Raw genomic sequence first — 17,725 nt, forward strand, 5'->3', positions numbered from 1 at the left:
TTCGGGTTATTTTCAGTTCCTTTCATGTTTTGCTTTGTCCCTTTTGGCCCTCATGCTGGTTTATGTTCAATAAATCCCCTTTTTGTGCCACAATGTCCTTCGCCTGCACTTCCTTGCCCTGTTCAGCCCGCGGTCGTGACACTGTCCTCGAAACACCAGCCAACGAGCAAAATGTTACTGTAAAATGCAGTCACTTCTGTATAGGTCCGAAAGATCGATATTGAGACACTCCCATAGTTAGTACGTGGGAGTAGGACACGCTAATGCTTACAACATGTTGGTGGCTTGTATGTTAAAGTGTTTCCCTGAAAGAGCTTGTGCTTGTCAGCGACCGAGGGCAAGGTGGAGATGGTGGAATGGTGGCACAGTTAGAAAGGTGGAGCCTTTAGTAGTTATGCCGAGCTCCTCCGAGGGGTGCACAGCCTGAATTCGACTGGAATGCCACCCGTTTGGAAAATTACTAAGTGTTGTGGTTATGGAGAGGAGATATCCGGCTGTAGTCATCTAATACTGGCCCGGAATCCTGGAATCTGTGCCGGGATAGCCGGAGCTGTGCTAATCTGCTCCAGGGCCCAGTAATTCAGCTGGAAGTTCCACCTTTCCGCATTACAATCCGTCATCTTAGTAGCAGCCCTCCACTTTCCCCCTGCCCACGAAGAAAATAAAAGTGGAATTTTGTCCTCAGGTCTGAAGGGTGGTAGTAGCCTAGTGGGTAACACACTCGCCTATGAACCAGAAGACCCAGGTTCAAATCCCACTTACTACCATTGTGTCCCTGAGCAAGACACTTAACCCTGAGTGTCTCCAGGGGGGGACTGTCCCTGTAACTACTGATTGTCAGTTGCTCTGGATAACGGCGTCTGGTAAATGCAGAGATCATGTAAACGAGTATAAAAAAGCCGAAATGTGACTGCTCCTTCCATGATCTTGAAGTGAGAACAAGTGGGGTTTAGGTGGGACACTTGGCACTGGTGCTCACTGATGGTGGTGTGAGATGGGAGGTTCACCGGGTTGGGATGGTGTCTTGGTGTATTCAGTGCATGTCACATTTTTCAAGACAGTGTTTAGACAGTGTTTACAAAAAAATATGCCTGCCATATAAAATGCAAATATCGAATAAAAAATAAGATTTTGTTTTGATGCTGCTATGCCAACTGTAGCATATTAGCTGGGATGTTGCCTTAATTATTCATGTGTTAGGAGGTAATGTGAAAGCTTATGAGTACATGTTTATGCCTCACACATGTGGACGTGACAGAGGATGACAATCAATATGAAAGTATTGCAAAGGACAAATAAACAGTTTATACTAATTTACACATGCATTCAATCTGTATTCTAAAAGTATTCAGAATACATAACGTTTTAGGTACTGTAACGGAATACAATTAAATTAAATAATTAAAGTGAAGTGATCGTCACTTGTGACACACAGCAGCGCAGCACACGGTGCACACAGTGAAATTTTTCCTCTGTATTTAATCATCACCCTTGGTGAGCAGTGGGCACCATGACAGGCACCCGGGGAGCAGCATGTGGGGACGGCGCTTTGCTCAGTGGCACCTTGGCGGATCGTACATTTATTTATGATTTCATCTGGTCTTGGAGGTTTGTGGGGTGGAGGTCACCAGTGGTCACCTCAAACTGGAGCTGCGTTGGGACTGCAAATGTTACGAATCCAGACGTACCGCGTCACCGGACCAAGTCTGGACAGCGGACTCTTTATTGCCTCTCGGTGGAGCAGCTGTGCTGAGTGACACTCCGGCGTGATGTGACCCCCCCCACTCCAGCGGCGTGATGTGACCCCCCCCACTCCAGCGGCGCACGGACGTCGGCGCAAGCCAGGGTCACGGCGCGCCGCGGCCTAATGGGGTTTTAATCGTCTGTCTCAGCGTGATGAATAGCGAGCACCTGTGCTACTCACGAGAGGCGAGTGGCGGGCCAGGGGGCGATTGCTCGTATTCGGCACGGAATACGCGACACGAGATCTCGCCTCCCTTAGCAGACGGCTGTAAAATCACCTTCCAAACGCCGCTAACTCTGCCGCAGGGAGCATCTGCCTCAGTCCAAGAAGACCAGCCGATCCGACAAACCTTAACAACAGACGGAAGACAGTCGGGAAGAAAGGGAGGAGGACGGAGAAAGGGGGGGCCTGGGATTGTTTTACCAACAGAATTCCATTAATTAATCACCCTGTTTGAACAGCTGGCCCGCCCGAGACAAGTCGTAATGGGATCCCGCCGTGGAAGTGCGGATTACGGACGCGGATTTAGCAGAAAAAATATTGTCTGTCAAGAGCCATAGTAGTGCGGGCGCTTCCCGGAGCCGATGGAGCCGAGGGTCTTTTCAGCTCCCCCAGGCCTGTCAGTGCTGGTGCTGGGGGGGAGACCCCGGGGGCTGGCAGTTTATCTGTGCATGAGTCTCAAATGGAAATACAAGAATAGAATTAGCCTGTACAACAAAACAGTTATAAATGAGGCATCATGACATTCCATCCTACAGATCGAACCTACCGACTTGTCTGTTATGATATTTTACTTTCTATACTATTGGATATAGACCACAATGGTCCTGAAATTATTGCACTGAGCCATGTCCATTCATTCAAATCCTATTAAACTATTCTGATAAAATTACATGAATTTTTTTTTTATTCGTGAAACTGCTTCAAAGGCAGTAAAATTTATGGACATAGGGCTGTAAAATCTCACTGTTGAATTGCTGTGAAAATTGCATAAATGGATTTGATTGGCTGGCTTTTGCACTTTGCTTGAACACACAAAGACCCACAATTCAGTTTCAAAGTGAATTGGAAGCGCCAGTGGAATAGAGCCTACGATCCCAGCCTAAGCCTCTTTCCTACTCTTATAGCATGCTTTAATTATAAATATTACATTTACATTTACGGCATTTATGAGACATTTACATTTACATTTACGGCATTTGGCAGACGCCCTTATCCAGAGCGACTTACAACGTGCTTTCAAGTTACCATCGATGATGCCCTTATCCAGAGCGACTTACAATCAGTAGTTACAGGGACAGTCTCCCTGTAACTTAGGGTTAAGTGTCTTGCTCAGGGACACAATGGTAGTAAGTGGGATTTGAACCTGGGTCTTCTGGTTCATAGGCAAGTGTGTTACCCACTAGGCTACTACCACATTAATCATGAATGATCAGGATTAATCACAATTACTTCTTTGTTGAATGTCAGGTTAATTCTTTTTTTTTCTTTAATGACATCCAAACTATTTTGAATCCACACATAATTTCAAGTCTACAATATAAGTCTTCAATAACCAACTGACATTTTAAAAAATGTATATGTCATCCATGGTGTCAATAATGGATTAAAGGGGATGCACAAAAGCATCAACTGGCGCAATAACAACCGTGTGTATATTTTGTCCAATATACATTACAGGCCAAAAGTTTGGACACGCCTTCTCATTCAATGTGTTTTCTTTATTTTCATGACCATTTACATTGGTAGATTCTCACTGAAGGCATCAAATGACAAACTATCACAAACTATAACACATGTGGACTTATGTAAAAAGGTGAAATAACTGAAAACTTTTAACGTTTTATATTCTAGTTTCTTTGCTCTGATTACTGCTTTGCACACTCTTGGCATTCTCTCGATGAGCTTCAAGAGGCCGTCACCTGAAATGCTTCTCCAACAGTCTTGAAGGAGTTCCCAGAGGTGCTGAGCACTTGTTGGTCCAGCTCACCCCAAACCATCTCGACTGGGTTCAGGTCCGCTAACTGTGGAGTCCAGGTCTCCACTTTTTGTTAAGTACATAACTCCACATGTGTTCATTAATAGTTTTGATGCCTTCAGTGGGTTGGTAGTAGCCTAGTGGGTAACACACTCGCCTATAAACCAGAAGACCCAGGTTCAAGTCCCGCTTACTACCATTGTGTCCCTGAACAAGACACTTAACCCTAAGTTGCTCCAGGGGCGGACTGTGCCTGTAACTACTGATTTTAAGTCGCTCTGGATAAGGGCGTCTGGTAAATGCTGTAAATGTAAATGTAAATTTCAGTGAGAATCTACCAATGTAAATGGTCATGAAAATAAAGAAACACATTGAATGAGAAGGTGTGTCCAAACCTTTGGCCTGTACTGTATATCGAAGGAAGTAAGATGTGGGACATTTCTGTATTCTGTATTAATAATTTTTTGATTGATTGAAAGGAATTTTCCAGTAATTTGAGATACTGGATTTGTTGATAAAAAAAATATTTCACTATGATGCACTATGTCTGTTAGTCAGTAATTCATTATTGTGAAATCATATAATGTATAAGAAAAAGGAAAGTTCTGGTACGATAAAATGAAAAGTGCAGAGGTCTACACCCAAGATGCTGTTGTTCTACTTTACGTTATATTTTCTTTCCGATAAGTGGAGAAAGTCTTACTTTAAAAGTCTGGAATGTTCTTTTGCCCGAGGGGATCTTCCCCTCGCTTAAACAATCCGCCCTCCTTCCTCACACCTCATGCATCCTCTGCACCACACGCACGATGGCCCTGCCCCGGAGCTGCAGCGGTTTTTCGGGGCTCAGCTTGAGGAGGATGTCTCTAAGCTCCATTAGAGCTGTGATCAGAAGGGCCTTGTGTTTAGACTGTTGGCCCTGCCGCGGTGCAGGCCAGGGGGCCGTGTTTATATATACTTTTCCCTTCTCTGGCTTCCCTGCACACCCAGCTTGTCACTGTTAATGAGTTTTGGGCAAAAGGAGAGGAATCAGATCCGCCCTGGGGCTCTGCGGCTTGTCGATTTGCTCTGCCACTCAATTAACCCTAGGAAAAAAGAGAGTGTGTGTGTGTGTGTGTGTATTTCTGGGTTCGCCGTACCAGAGCCTCCCATTGGCTGGCGCAGGCCACCAAGGAGGGGCACTGGTGCGCGCACGATGATTTAGTGATCTGATATTGTGCAGTAAAAAGTGGAGCCTGAAATATACTACTTCACAGAGTGAAAACCCACAAAGCATCTTATGGGGGGGGACACAAAAAGAAAAAAAAGAAAAAAGGAAAAGCGCGCCCTTTAACATCTGCTGAGTTTTCCACTGAGGGCTCCATAAAAGTTCACCGCATAGTTCCTGGCCATATTCAGGGTTTCTGAATATATCCCTACAGGGCTGCAGTAGTTTCTTCACTGAACTGTGTTCGCTTCAAAGCCGGGTGTGTGGTGATCACAGCGCTGAGCATTATGATATATGGCCGTTTAGCTCTTAACAGACCTCTGGGGTCACAGAACATGGCTTTGGTGTGTCTCGCGTCTGTCAGTGATGGAGCTGAGTAAGATCGCTCTTATCAGCTCTTTGCCTCAACATGTTCACACACACACACACACACACACACAAAATTTAAAAAAAATAAAAAAACACTTTCCATGCCTCTACGCAGGGTAATTACAAATGGCTTTGTCTTTGTGCTGAGCGAAGCCCCTTTAACGCAGGCGGGAATTTTCTCTCATTTTCTTCTTCTCAAACAAAATGTTTATTTGCATTTGTAAATGTTTAAGAGTGATTTCAGTGCACTGACTCGCCATCTTCAAAGCAATGAATGCGTTTCCTTAGAATATTATATTTTAATGGACCTATTTGTGCATTAACGCTTTAAAAATCTGACATTTTGAACCATTTGCTCCATACCCACCGGACAGAGCTGCACCGCGTAATCATTCTGGCCTGAGAAAATGCCTGAAGGGTAAGTACCATCAAGCTCATAATTCTAATCGGAATGGGTGGGGGGTCAAACGCTTTGTCATCAGATTGTTGAATGGCGATTTTCTTGCCACAGTCAGTTCTCATTGACTTATCTTTGGGCAAACTTCTGCACAGTGACAAGAGAATAAGTATGCGGGAGTACACCCCTTTGACTGTTTTTAAAATGAACAAATAAATAGTCCATTTAATAACACTTTACTGAGACAAAAAGGCTCAGCCTGTTAGTTGTTGAGCATGCACGCTTGAAAAGGAGCATGATGGGTTTGTAAGCATTAATAAAGACAAAGGGGCGGCCATTTTGATGAAACATTTGCATGTACCAGTGAGTGTGAATGTGGCATTTGTACTGTATTTATGTGTGTGTGTGTGTGTGTGTGTGTGTATATATATATATACACACACACACATACACACACACACACACACACACACACATAAATACAGTACACATATATATATATATATATATGTGTACTGTATGTATATATATATATATATATATATATGTGTGTGTGTGTGTGTGTGTGTGTGTGTGTGTACTGTATGTGTGTGTGTGTGTGTGTGTGTGTGTGTGTGTATGTGTATATATATATATATATATATGCGCTTGGAGAGCGGCCGGTCCTGCACAGGTCGCTCCCCTGGGTCGCGCCGGGCTCCGTCGGTGGTGGGAGAGAGGAAGCGGACGGCGGACGGCGGATTTATTGTTGGGTCCTGACTTGTACACATTCCTGGTGTTGTTTTTCTCCCTCTGCCCCCTGGCCATTCCAAAGGCCTCTAAAACAACAGCCTGTCAGGTTGTGACAGCTGACTTCAAACAGCTCCTGCTGCAGCCATACAGTGTGGTTCCCAGCCACACGGGGGACTTACGAGTGTGTGTGTGTGTGTATGTGAGAGACCAAGGGTGGTTTGTTATCATTTGATAAAGGTGTATCCAGAAATAGGTCTACTATTTATTATAATGAAAAAAACAATATAGACAGTATTTTCATACCTATTTATACATATGTATATACATATATATATCTATATATTTCAGACAAATCTAACACTTACACACGCACATGTGTACACACTGCACAAAATAATACAAAAAATATATATTATAATTTTTTCTTCATCTAGCACTTAACAATCTCTGAGCATGCTCTCTGCTGACAAGTTAGGCCTTATCAAAAAAAAAAAAAAAAAAGTGAAGTGATTGTCACATGTGATACACAGCAGCACAGCGCACACAGTGAATTTTTTTCCTCTGCATTTAACCCATCACCCTGAGTGAGCAGTGGGCAGCCATGACAGGCACCCGGGGAGCAGTGTGTGGGGACGGTGCTTTGCTCAGTGGCACCTCATTGGTACCTTGGCGGATCGGGATTCGAACCGGCAACCTTCTGATTACGGACCCTCTTCCTTAACCACTAGGCCCACTAGGCCACCACTGCCACCATCGGGGCTCTTAGATTTTGTAAACTCAAAATGTATAGAAATTGAATGAGAATTGCTGGTGTCCTGTAAGTCGCTTTGGATAAAAGCGTCTGCAAAATAAAATAAAGTAAAGTAAAAGTAAAGTATGTTTGTTGATCCCATGTTGAAATGGAAACTGTTACTGACTGGTGGGCGGAGCCACCATTTCTGTGGCATCCAACTCTTGTTGTCTTCAGTCTGTATTGAGTCACAATTCAGAGCTTCTAATTGAACGATACCATGTGATATGAAGTGTTTTACCAGCATTTTGCAAGTTACTGTTAAGTTACTTTAAGCTATTAGCACACTCACACACTAATATAAAAGAATGGTTGTCCTGAGATAAAACCAAGTTTATTTAACCCATTTGCTGTGTAATGGTGAGCATTGACACTATAACATAAACTGTAACAAGGTTTAAGGTTCAAGTGAAGTGATTGTCACACAAACCCAGTACAGCACGCAGTGACACAACGAAACGTGTCCTCTGCTTTTAACCATCACCCTTGTTGAGCAGTGGGCAGCCTGTGTGTGTGTGTGTGTGTGTCTGTGTGCTGGGAGTGCAGGTGGTTTGGCCGCTTTGAAGCGCTGAACGCCCCCTGTGATTCTCCGCGCTGGCCAGGTGTGTGAAGGGCCGTTTTTGTCTGGGCCCCGTCAACCGAGCTCCATTGATCTCGGCCGATCGGCCCGCTACCGCTGGCTGCGAGCTTCAGATGTGGGACTCGTGGGGAGGGGGAGGGACTGCGGAGGTGTGGCGCGGTTGAATTGGATTGGGTTAACCTGGGGGAAGGCGGGGGTTTGCCTCCCCGCGCTTAATGGGAAAATTGTTTGCCCTCCACAGGTGCTCACCTCACAAATGAGGTCACAGCTCAAGTGTGACTCTCCAGGGGCGGGACAGGATTGGAATTCCTGGCGCTTCGTGGTAAAGGCTCACCTGCCGGTGGGTCAGGAGTGAGCGTGCATCCGTGTCCGAGCTCAGGTGTGTGGATTAAAGCCGAAGCTCTTTATACGGCCTACATCTGGCACGCCCTCCTTCACCGGCTGAGGACGTTTCAGGTGTGGAATCCGTATGCTTTCACTTGCTGGTGAACAAAGTCATTTTACAGTGTAGTCTGAGCCAACCAAACGTGTAGCGCTCTCCGGAAACCGGAGGACACGGAGGAAACCCATGCCAACACTGGGATAGCCCTACGATTTCCGCGACGTGGAAAACGTAGACGGAATTGCTTTTTGCAACAATTAAAATGGAATCCGTTGTAAAACACAAAATTATTCAAATTAATTTTCAAATGTGAAGCATTTTTATTTTACAAAAGAAAGAATGTGTAATATTGTGAAATACCTCTTTACATGTAAATGGTTTACAAATGCAAACAGTAAATGCCCAAGCGCTTTGTTGAACAGTGATTAAATATGATTTGTCTTATTGCCATTATTTCACATCCACTTCATAATCTGACAGTTTTTAGGCAAATAAATATATTTATTACGAAAAACGTGCAATTCAAAAGTATTACAACCAGTATTAAAAGTGTCCCACCCTGCAAAGATTTCAAAGATTTCTATATGGCCATATTGACGTATTACCAGACATTATGGGGAAAAGGGAAGTGAGCCAGGCAGAGGGAGTGGAACTGGGGCAGTGGTGGCTTGGCAAGTAAGGAAGTGGACCCATACTCAGAAAGAGTCCAGTTCGAATCCTGAGCTGCCAAGGTGCCACTGAGAAGAGCACCATCCCCACACACTGCTCCCGGGCTCCTTTCATGGCTTCTTACTGCTCACCAAGGGTGATGGTTAAAAGCAGGGGACACATTTCATTGTGCCACCGTGTGCTGTGCTTTCACTAAAATCACTTTCACTAAAATAAAGGCACAGATGATACTTATGTACAGGACCCAGAGTTTTGGGCTTCACCCATGTCAGCAGCTTTACATGAAAAACATCAAACTTGTAGGGCAGGGAAGGGAGGACACAATCGCTCGACTCATGAACCAGAGGATTTTAATAACAACATGGCACATGGACATCTACAGACAGCACGCGATAAAATACAACGGCCGGACTAGACACAATGAGGATACATTTATACACATGACAACAGGTGAACGCAATCAAGAAAACAAGGAACACGCACACTGAAAATGAAACTCCGGCCCTGGACCGCGGAACCGGATCGTAACACAAACATGAAATATTAGATATGAATTGTAAATATCTGAACAGTTAAATGTTTTCTATTTCAGCTTTTGCCATTGGTCTGTTGCCAATGACAACTGCTAAAAGCTGATCAAATTTGATCTGTCAAACTCTAACCATGAGATTTAATGGTTCGTAACCATTAATAAATCAGCTCCCCTGAGCAGCGAACCCTTACAGCATCCACAACATTAGCATTGTTAATCTGTCTATTGCAAAAAGCAGGTCACTTTGAAATTAGGAGGACGTTTGTTCCTCGCCCCTGTATAAATACGAGAACACACACACAGGCCACCTGCATGACTCCCATGTGCTTTTATGGACGATTCATGCAGGTATTTACAGTGACATTTCCTCCATTTCTCTGAGCTTCATTGTACTCGACCAGAAGAACTCAAAGGAAACCGCTCACACACAGGTACGCTGTTTATGTTCGAAATTCAATGAGCAGGAGGTCGTCAAGACAAAAATGCCATTGGATCACCAGAATGCACCTGTGGGTGGGGTAAACAGGGGGGTTTTCCGGTACTGCTTTGAAGTGCCTATCTCCTGTGTGGTAATCAGGTGACGTGTTGAGGAAACGCGCTCTTATGGGGTCCGGTGCGTTATAGCCGCTGGAGGGGCGAACAGCCTCCTGTTTTCATGACTTCCATCGCCAATAAGCAGCTGTGTGAATGAGCGCCATCGAGCGATGGGAATGTTGGACTTGAGGAGGTCCTTTCCATCTGCATGTTCCTTAAGAAAATTATACGATTCATGCTTAATGTTTTAAAGATCCCCATATTATGGGTTTTTTTTTTTGCTTTTACGTTGCCCTCAGTGGTCCTGTAATACTGTATCTGAAGTCTCTTTCCGAAATCCAGCCATGGTTAAGAATTACAGCCGCTTTGATCCAGTCCCATGATGGCATGCCATCATGGAGGGGTGGGAAATTTTGGGGGCGGACAAAACATGACGACATAAGGGGACAAAAAAAACGGTCATTTACAATTTTACTACTTTTACAATTAGCTTTGAGTTCATTGTCCCAAATAGGTTTGAGCCACAGATTTGAATCTATGGATTATGAAATAACACAAGTGAGGTCAATAAACAAAAAGTTGGACATTTGCATGTCTCCAAAGCAGTATTTTACACTCTTGTCTTCTCTCCACCGCCTTAAGTTGGACTACAAGGACGGATTCCAGTAGTCCTGAAGGTTTATGCCGAGCACTTGCTCCTCATTCACTCATGTTAATGAGCATAGTGAACAAAGCAGCCATGAAGGTAAAAAGAGGCGACTCTGAAAAAACAGATTCATCAAACATGCTTCACTTTCTCCTGCTACAACAAATAATATAAATATGTGTCTTGTGTTGGATTCTTCAAAAAGGCTCCACAAAATGTGGAAGAAAGGATCCTGTGTTCATCACAACTCGGAATAAACCACTTGGGCACAATTTCACTCTCAAATATGGGAAATTCCGTACTTGAAGGGCTGTGTGGCAACCCTAGATGCAGAAAATGCATTATCTAGCATGCTATACTGATGTGAACCATGTTTGTACTGGGACAGGAGAAGTGCATCCGGTCATAACTGTTTGCTTTAGTTCATTTTAAGTCAACAGTTTACTCGTTACTAATTGGAACATGTTTCAGGGAAGAAAAAGAGGGGGGAAATGGAAGGAGAAGAACAACATCTGGAGGAATCCTTGAAATGCGAGAGACAAACGTTTCCTGGAGTGTGTCAGAGGGGCCGGCGAAGGGCTTTCAGGACGCCTCGGGAACGGCCGAGGCCGAGTGCTGCTAAAGGTCAACTCCCCAGTGCTGACCCCTCCCCCTTCCCTTCAACCCGGGCCCAGTCGGGTTCAGCGAGCTGGGGTCAGCCGTCTGAAGGAGGGTCCAAGCTGCACGAATCAAATGATCACAGAAAAAGGCTAGGACAATTCAGCGTGTTCTCTGCAGTAACTGCAGGAGCCAATGGAAGCCGCTGGCGGAGCTTCTGAAACCAAATAGCCACCTTTGCCGCCACCTGAGACCAGCTCTCTGCCTTCTCTCATTCCCCATATCCTCCTCGCCCCGTCACCTCTGTCACCCCCCCACCCCCCCCACCCCTGCCAGTGACCATCCCTTCTCACATTCCTCCAGAGCTGGGTGCCCCCTGCTCCTCAAGAGGAGAGCCATTTCCCCCAGCACCGCCCCAAAGAGCCAAAAAAGCTTTTACTCATTAGTGGATGAACTTTGACCCCTGGGCCACTTTTTAAGAGGTTCTACTTGACTCCTGACATGCACGTCAGCAATCAAAACATGTGCATTGGGTGCCGGCATGTGGTGGATGCTGATGGGGTTGGATGTGTGTGTGACAGCGCCTGACGTGAGACGGACAGGTTCATTGCTCCATGGCAGCAGGCCTGCTCTCCCCCCTCCTCTCTCTCTCTCTCTCTCTCTCTCTCTCTTAGACACACACACATTCTGAGTTACCCCTCTTTGTATTTGTTGAGGCAGCAACATTATTATTTTTTTTTACCGTACTGAAATGTTAACCCCAATCACCCATTATAATGACTACATGACTACATTTTTCATTTCTTTCATGCTCCTCATACCCGGCATGATCCATATGCCATAAACATCCCGAACATGAGCGTATGTTCAGTCTCCAGCCTCACTGTTGCCAGATTGGGCAGTTTTGAACGCGACAGGCTTGCCATGAATAGGTTTTGAGGAATCTAACCCTCATTTTTACGACAGTTAAGGTATCTGGCCACACTGTAGAGTTGACCAGCGTCGATTCAGTCCTTCCTGTTGCATCTGTTACATTTAACACACAAAATTACTTAGCAGGGAATGTTATTTGACTGGCAAAACAACCACCACATCACATACCTCAAGTAAAAAAGGACAAATGGTGATTTATCAGCAGGGTTGGTAGTAGCCTAGCTCGTAACAAACTTGTCTATGAACCGGAAGACCATAAAGTCACAGGTTCAAACCTTATTGTGTCCCTGAGCAAGACACTAAACCCTGTCCATGTCACTACTGATTATGAGTCACTTTTGGGGCAGTGGTGGCCTAGCGGTTAAGGAAGGGGCCCCGTGATCAGAAGGTTGCCGGTTCGAATCCTGATCCACTGAGGTGCCACTGAGTGAAGCACCCTCCCCACACACTGCTCCCCGGGTGCCTGTCATGGCTGCCCACTGCTCACCAAGGGTGATGGTTAAAAGCAGAGGACACATTTCACCGTCTGCACCGCGCGCTGTGCTGCTGTGTATCGTTTTCAGGATGAATGTGGATCCTCGACAAGTTCATTACAACATATGAAATTTTGAAGCCCACACACTACATTTACATTTATGGCATTTATCAGACGCTGTCACGGGTGGGCTGGACATGGCGATGAAGGAGGACGCATTCGCACGATCACAGGACAGGGGTTTAATACATACTTCACGAGACAAGGGAACATCAACACGCACAATGACTCGACGGTGAACAGACACGAACAGGATAGCTTTATACAATTATATAAATATACACCAGGTGAACACGATCAGGGAACATTACACGAGACGAACATGAAACTCCGGTCCGAACTCCGGATCCGGAGTCACCCCTGCCGGTCCGGATCATGACAGACGCCCTTATCCAGAGCGACTTACAATCAGTAGTTACAGGGACAGTCCCCCCCTGGAGCAACTTAGGGTTAAGTGTCTTGCTCAGGGACACAATGGTAGTGAGTGGGATTTGAACCTGGGTCTTCTGGTCCATAGGCGAGTGTGTTACCCACACACACTACACATTAGATTCCATTCCATCCACAGGCTGGTTCGGCGTGTGCTTAGTTCCCTTGTGTGAGTCTGAACTGAATCTGTCCGCTTGTGACGACGGCGTCGTAATTGTGAACAGCGGTCCGCTGCGCCGTAATGCACTCCCCACGCACACACACACACACACACACACACACGCAACACACCAGTCGGGTGCAGCAGAGCGTCTGTGTTTCTGTGTAAAAAGGTGGGAAGGCGGTTGGAGATCTTCCTGTGCATGAAAGAGGTTTTTTTTTTATGAGAAAAACTGACAGAATCCCCTCAGGCCCAGTGCTGCTACTGCAGTAATAGCTGCTCTCCGCTGACAGATTAATACGCGGGCCGCTTGATGCGGTTCCCTCCGTCGGCTTCGCCGATCGGTCGCGTCTCGGGCTGGCGAGAAAAAGCAATCGAAAGTCCAGAAGCATCCGAGACATACATGGAATGCGCGTGCCAGTAGGTACCGAGAGTGACTGTTTAATGATTTATTTGCTTTGTCCGTCCCGTTCCAGCATTTGTGGATGCTGTTTCCATCCTGTGCCAGAATGGACAGGGGGGTGGAGTGGAGTGGAGAAGAGCTGGGGCTCCAGCCCTTTCCCCCATGTTTGGAAAGGGTTTATTTTCAGCCCCTCAGTGGATGTTTAGTATGAAACCTTACCCGGCAATAACCACGCACAAAGCAAAAAAACAGGGACATGTGGTCGCCAGACTTGGCCCCCTCGTCCCCCTGTCGGCCTCCGCCGTCCCTGCTCAGCCCTCCGAAAGCACAGCTTCCCACTGCACGGACAAACATTTCTCCGTGTCCGTCTCCGGCCCCGTCTCCCGGCATGGTCGCTCGGAGACGCCGCTCGCTCTGACATTCCTGCGGCTTTCGCCTCGGGGTCACACCTCAGCACGGGACGATGGCACGCGCTTGTGAACTCGGACCTTCTGCGATCTCAAATGAGCGTGTTGCCCTCTAGTGGAACGGGGCGCCCACTCGGGGCTCCGGCAGGATTAGGCCTGGACCCTCCGCAGAGAGGGATCCTCCTAATTGGCCGAACAGGACGTCGCTCTCGCAAGACAAACAGAGCGGCTCAACATGCCGAGAAGCTGAAATGCCTCCCAGGCAGGCGGCTCAGAACCCGCCCCGGCAAAGGCCTTTTGAAAGTCTGTGTGGGAAAGGCAGCAGGGCCCCGGTAATATGGCCATTAACTCTGGGGGTCAGGGGTCAAGCGGATCATCAGCTTCTAACGCAAGGTTCTCATAACTAAGTGGCTCATGCATCCTCTGTGGCCTGCGGTTAGCGACAAAAAGAAAAAAAAAAGAATATAAAAGGAACGGTGAAAGACAAAGAAAAGGTGCAACAATGAGCATGGGAGGGAGTGGCGGATAACGTTCCGGTGGCTTCTCTAATTATAAAAGCACACGGACGGCGGGATCCCTGGCGGGAGGAAGACGGAGCCGCGGGATCGGCAAACACCTGCTTGTTTTGGCCCCGGCGGAGAGCGTAAGTTGAGCGAGAACTTGCACAACCTCCCAGCACGCGGCCGCGAAGGGGCCCGGGCCCGGTGCAGCAGGGCGGCTGTTGGGGGGGGGGGGGGCTTCAGACGGACCTTAACCGTGTCAGCGCTGGAGCCCCTTCATCATCTGGGGGTGTGGGGGGGGTCACTCAACAAGACTGACACGGGAAAACACTCCTCGGTCCTACAGCAACAGCGCGGGTGTTTGCCCAGAGAAGTCTCCCATGAAAGGGGAATTATTTTGTCGTGTAGCATCCTGCTCAGCGCTTTAGATACGGGGACGGCAGCGGGGCCTTGACCTTGGAGGGTCATTCGCAGGGCGCAGTACAATTTTTTCTTTTTTCTATGGCGGTTTTATTGACAAAAATGAAAAAAAAAAAATGTATGTGTATGTTATTTAATATTTTTAAAATGAGCTAGTACTCTACGTAAAGTGAGTGCATCTACACGTATGATAAAATGTAAAGACTTTAGGAGTGAATCTTCACTTTATCAACATTAAACGTTACTAACATCATATCAACTTAAAAACACACGAAAATAAGAAATTGCCCATAGCTAGGGTGGCAGTAGCCAAGTGGTAACACACTCGGCTATGAACCAGAAGACCCAGGTTCAAATCCCACTTACTACAATTTTGTCCCTGAGCAAGACACCTAAATTGCTCCAGGGGGGACTGTCCCTGTCACTACTGATTGTAAGTCGCTCTGATAAATGCTCTAAATGTAATGTAAGCTACATGGCTGTAGCAACCACTAGCTGCACTTGACACGACATTAGCCGGCATGCTAATAACACACCAATTTGCATTATTCGCTGCGGTATTAGTGCCCTTGGAATCGAAATAAAGGCCTTGTGTGGTTTTTCTGGCTGATAACCAACTGCCGCCCGCCCATGCCGTTATCCCTTCAATCTCCAACATGGAGCAGTTACATCGAGCACTGAGGGGAGGGATGAAAAGACGCTCGGTTAAACCGGGAGTTGCAACAGAAATTGACATGTGCAATTAGGGAGATGTACACAGTCCCCCTGGTCTGTTTGAGGCCTGGAATAGTTCCCTAACGGCTTCAAGATGCCCTGTGCAGCGTGGGGTTCCGTCTCCAGGCCGAAACGGGCCTGGACTGCGTTGGATAATGGTGCCGCTTCTTGTAGTTCTCGCCCAGGACGCCTGCCAGTTCAGCGCATGTTGAAATCAGCAAAGGATCGAGCTTGTTGCACTCGAGACGTATATCAGCCGGATACAAGAGACGTGCCAGATGTGGATACGCATTAGGAACAGGGTGCGTGTTTCAATTGTGTCATAAACTTGTTTGGCTTATTCCGCTTCCTGTTTATATGGCAATGCAGACTCTCCAATAAGAGTGCTTAGGATTTATTTTAAAGAATAATTCTGCCTTGATTTTCCCTGTTTGACAAGTAATGTTCAATTAGCCCAGCTTGAACTTGCACTTGCATCTAAATATACCACGACCGCAAATCCTGCTCTAGAAGCATCATTTCCTTTAAAGCAAGCAATGACGAGGTTGTGCCACTGGACTGAAGAAGTTAAAAGCGGTCATCGAAGTGAGCGGTTGCCTGTAATTGCGAGTGGCCCGTCTGGGCGCTGGCAGGCGGCATATTTTAGCCAAGGTGCTTTCCGTCCTGCCATGTGGACTCAATGATGACATCCAGGGCGCGCGGGGCTCCTATGAAATATTAAATCTGCAGCCGGCCCCTGAGCGTGGACGGACCACCTGCATGCGAGGGTGGCATGCTGCGAGCGAGAGATCAGATGTCCCGGCACACACGCACACGAGCTGTCACGGAAACGCACACACACACACACACACACACACACACACACACATGCGCACAGTTTACATGCGTATGCTCTAAGGGACTTATATGGTCTCTGCCCCTTGTTTCAATTCATGCACGAGACGAATTCTTTTGCGTTTGAACAAGCAACATCTTACACACTGATGCGGAAACACAGGCATAAAAACGCTCATAAAGATTGTACCAACAATCCCCCATAAGTATTGTATCAAAAAAAAAAACTGTCTCTACAAACATTCGTGGACAGAACTCTGGCCTCGTTGGAAATGCGTCCAAGAGGACAACGGCTGCTTGACGATGGCCTTCTGGGGCCTGGTTCGTTTACGCGTCGAGCGCCGCCCCGCTGCTCCCTTCCCAGATGTGAAGCTGTTTATGTAGGAGCCGCGCTCATGACAGGCTGCCTGTTGGGGCTTCGCTCTTCTGGCCCACAGAGGGGCTGCCTCGCCATCTGTCCCCCCAGAACCCATCATTATTTTATTTTGATGTATTTCCATGGTAATAGTTTTTTTTCTGGGGGGTTACACTTGCCGGGTGAAACTTGGGCCTGCTTTATACACATAGCAAGGCTAAGAGCGCCACCATGTGGTCCAGTTTTCTCCAGTTGGTGACCAATTACAGTTGCATCTATTACACACTCAGTAATAGGTATCAGTATACTAATAACAATCACATTTGAATAACCAGAGAATGAGGGAAATTAGAAAAGAAACAAAAACATGCCTCTTAATAAGAGAAACAATAAAGGCTTGTTTGCAGGATTTGTATAGTGTTCATTTGCAAACCTGATTCCAAAAAAGTTGGGACACTGTTGAAATTGGGAAAAAAAACTGAGGAAATTGAAAAAGTTTTCAAAATTCATGCCATCAACACATCTTGTAGGGACAAGTCCATGCTTACCACTGTGTGGCATCCCCTCATCTTTTTATAACAGTCTGGGGACTGAGGAGACAAGTTGCTCAAGTTTAGGAATAGGAATGTTGGCCCATTCTTGTCTAGACCTAACTGTCTTGAGTCTTCTTTGTCGCATCTTCCTCATTATGATGCACCAATTTTTTTCTATGGGTGAAACATCTGTCCTGCAGGCTGGCCTTTTCAGTACCCGGATCCTTCTTCTATGCAGCCATGATGATGCTGCGTAATTGATGCAGTATGTGGTCTGGCATTGTCATGTTCGAACATGCAAGGTCTTCCCTGATCTAGACGGGAGCATATGTTGTTCTAAAACTTGGA

The sequence above is a fragment of the Denticeps clupeoides genome, chromosome 1 (genome assembly GCF_900700375.1).
Source record: "Denticeps clupeoides chromosome 1, fDenClu1.1, whole genome shotgun sequence".
NCBI lineage: Eukaryota > Metazoa > Chordata > Actinopteri > Clupeiformes > Denticipitidae > Denticeps > Denticeps clupeoides.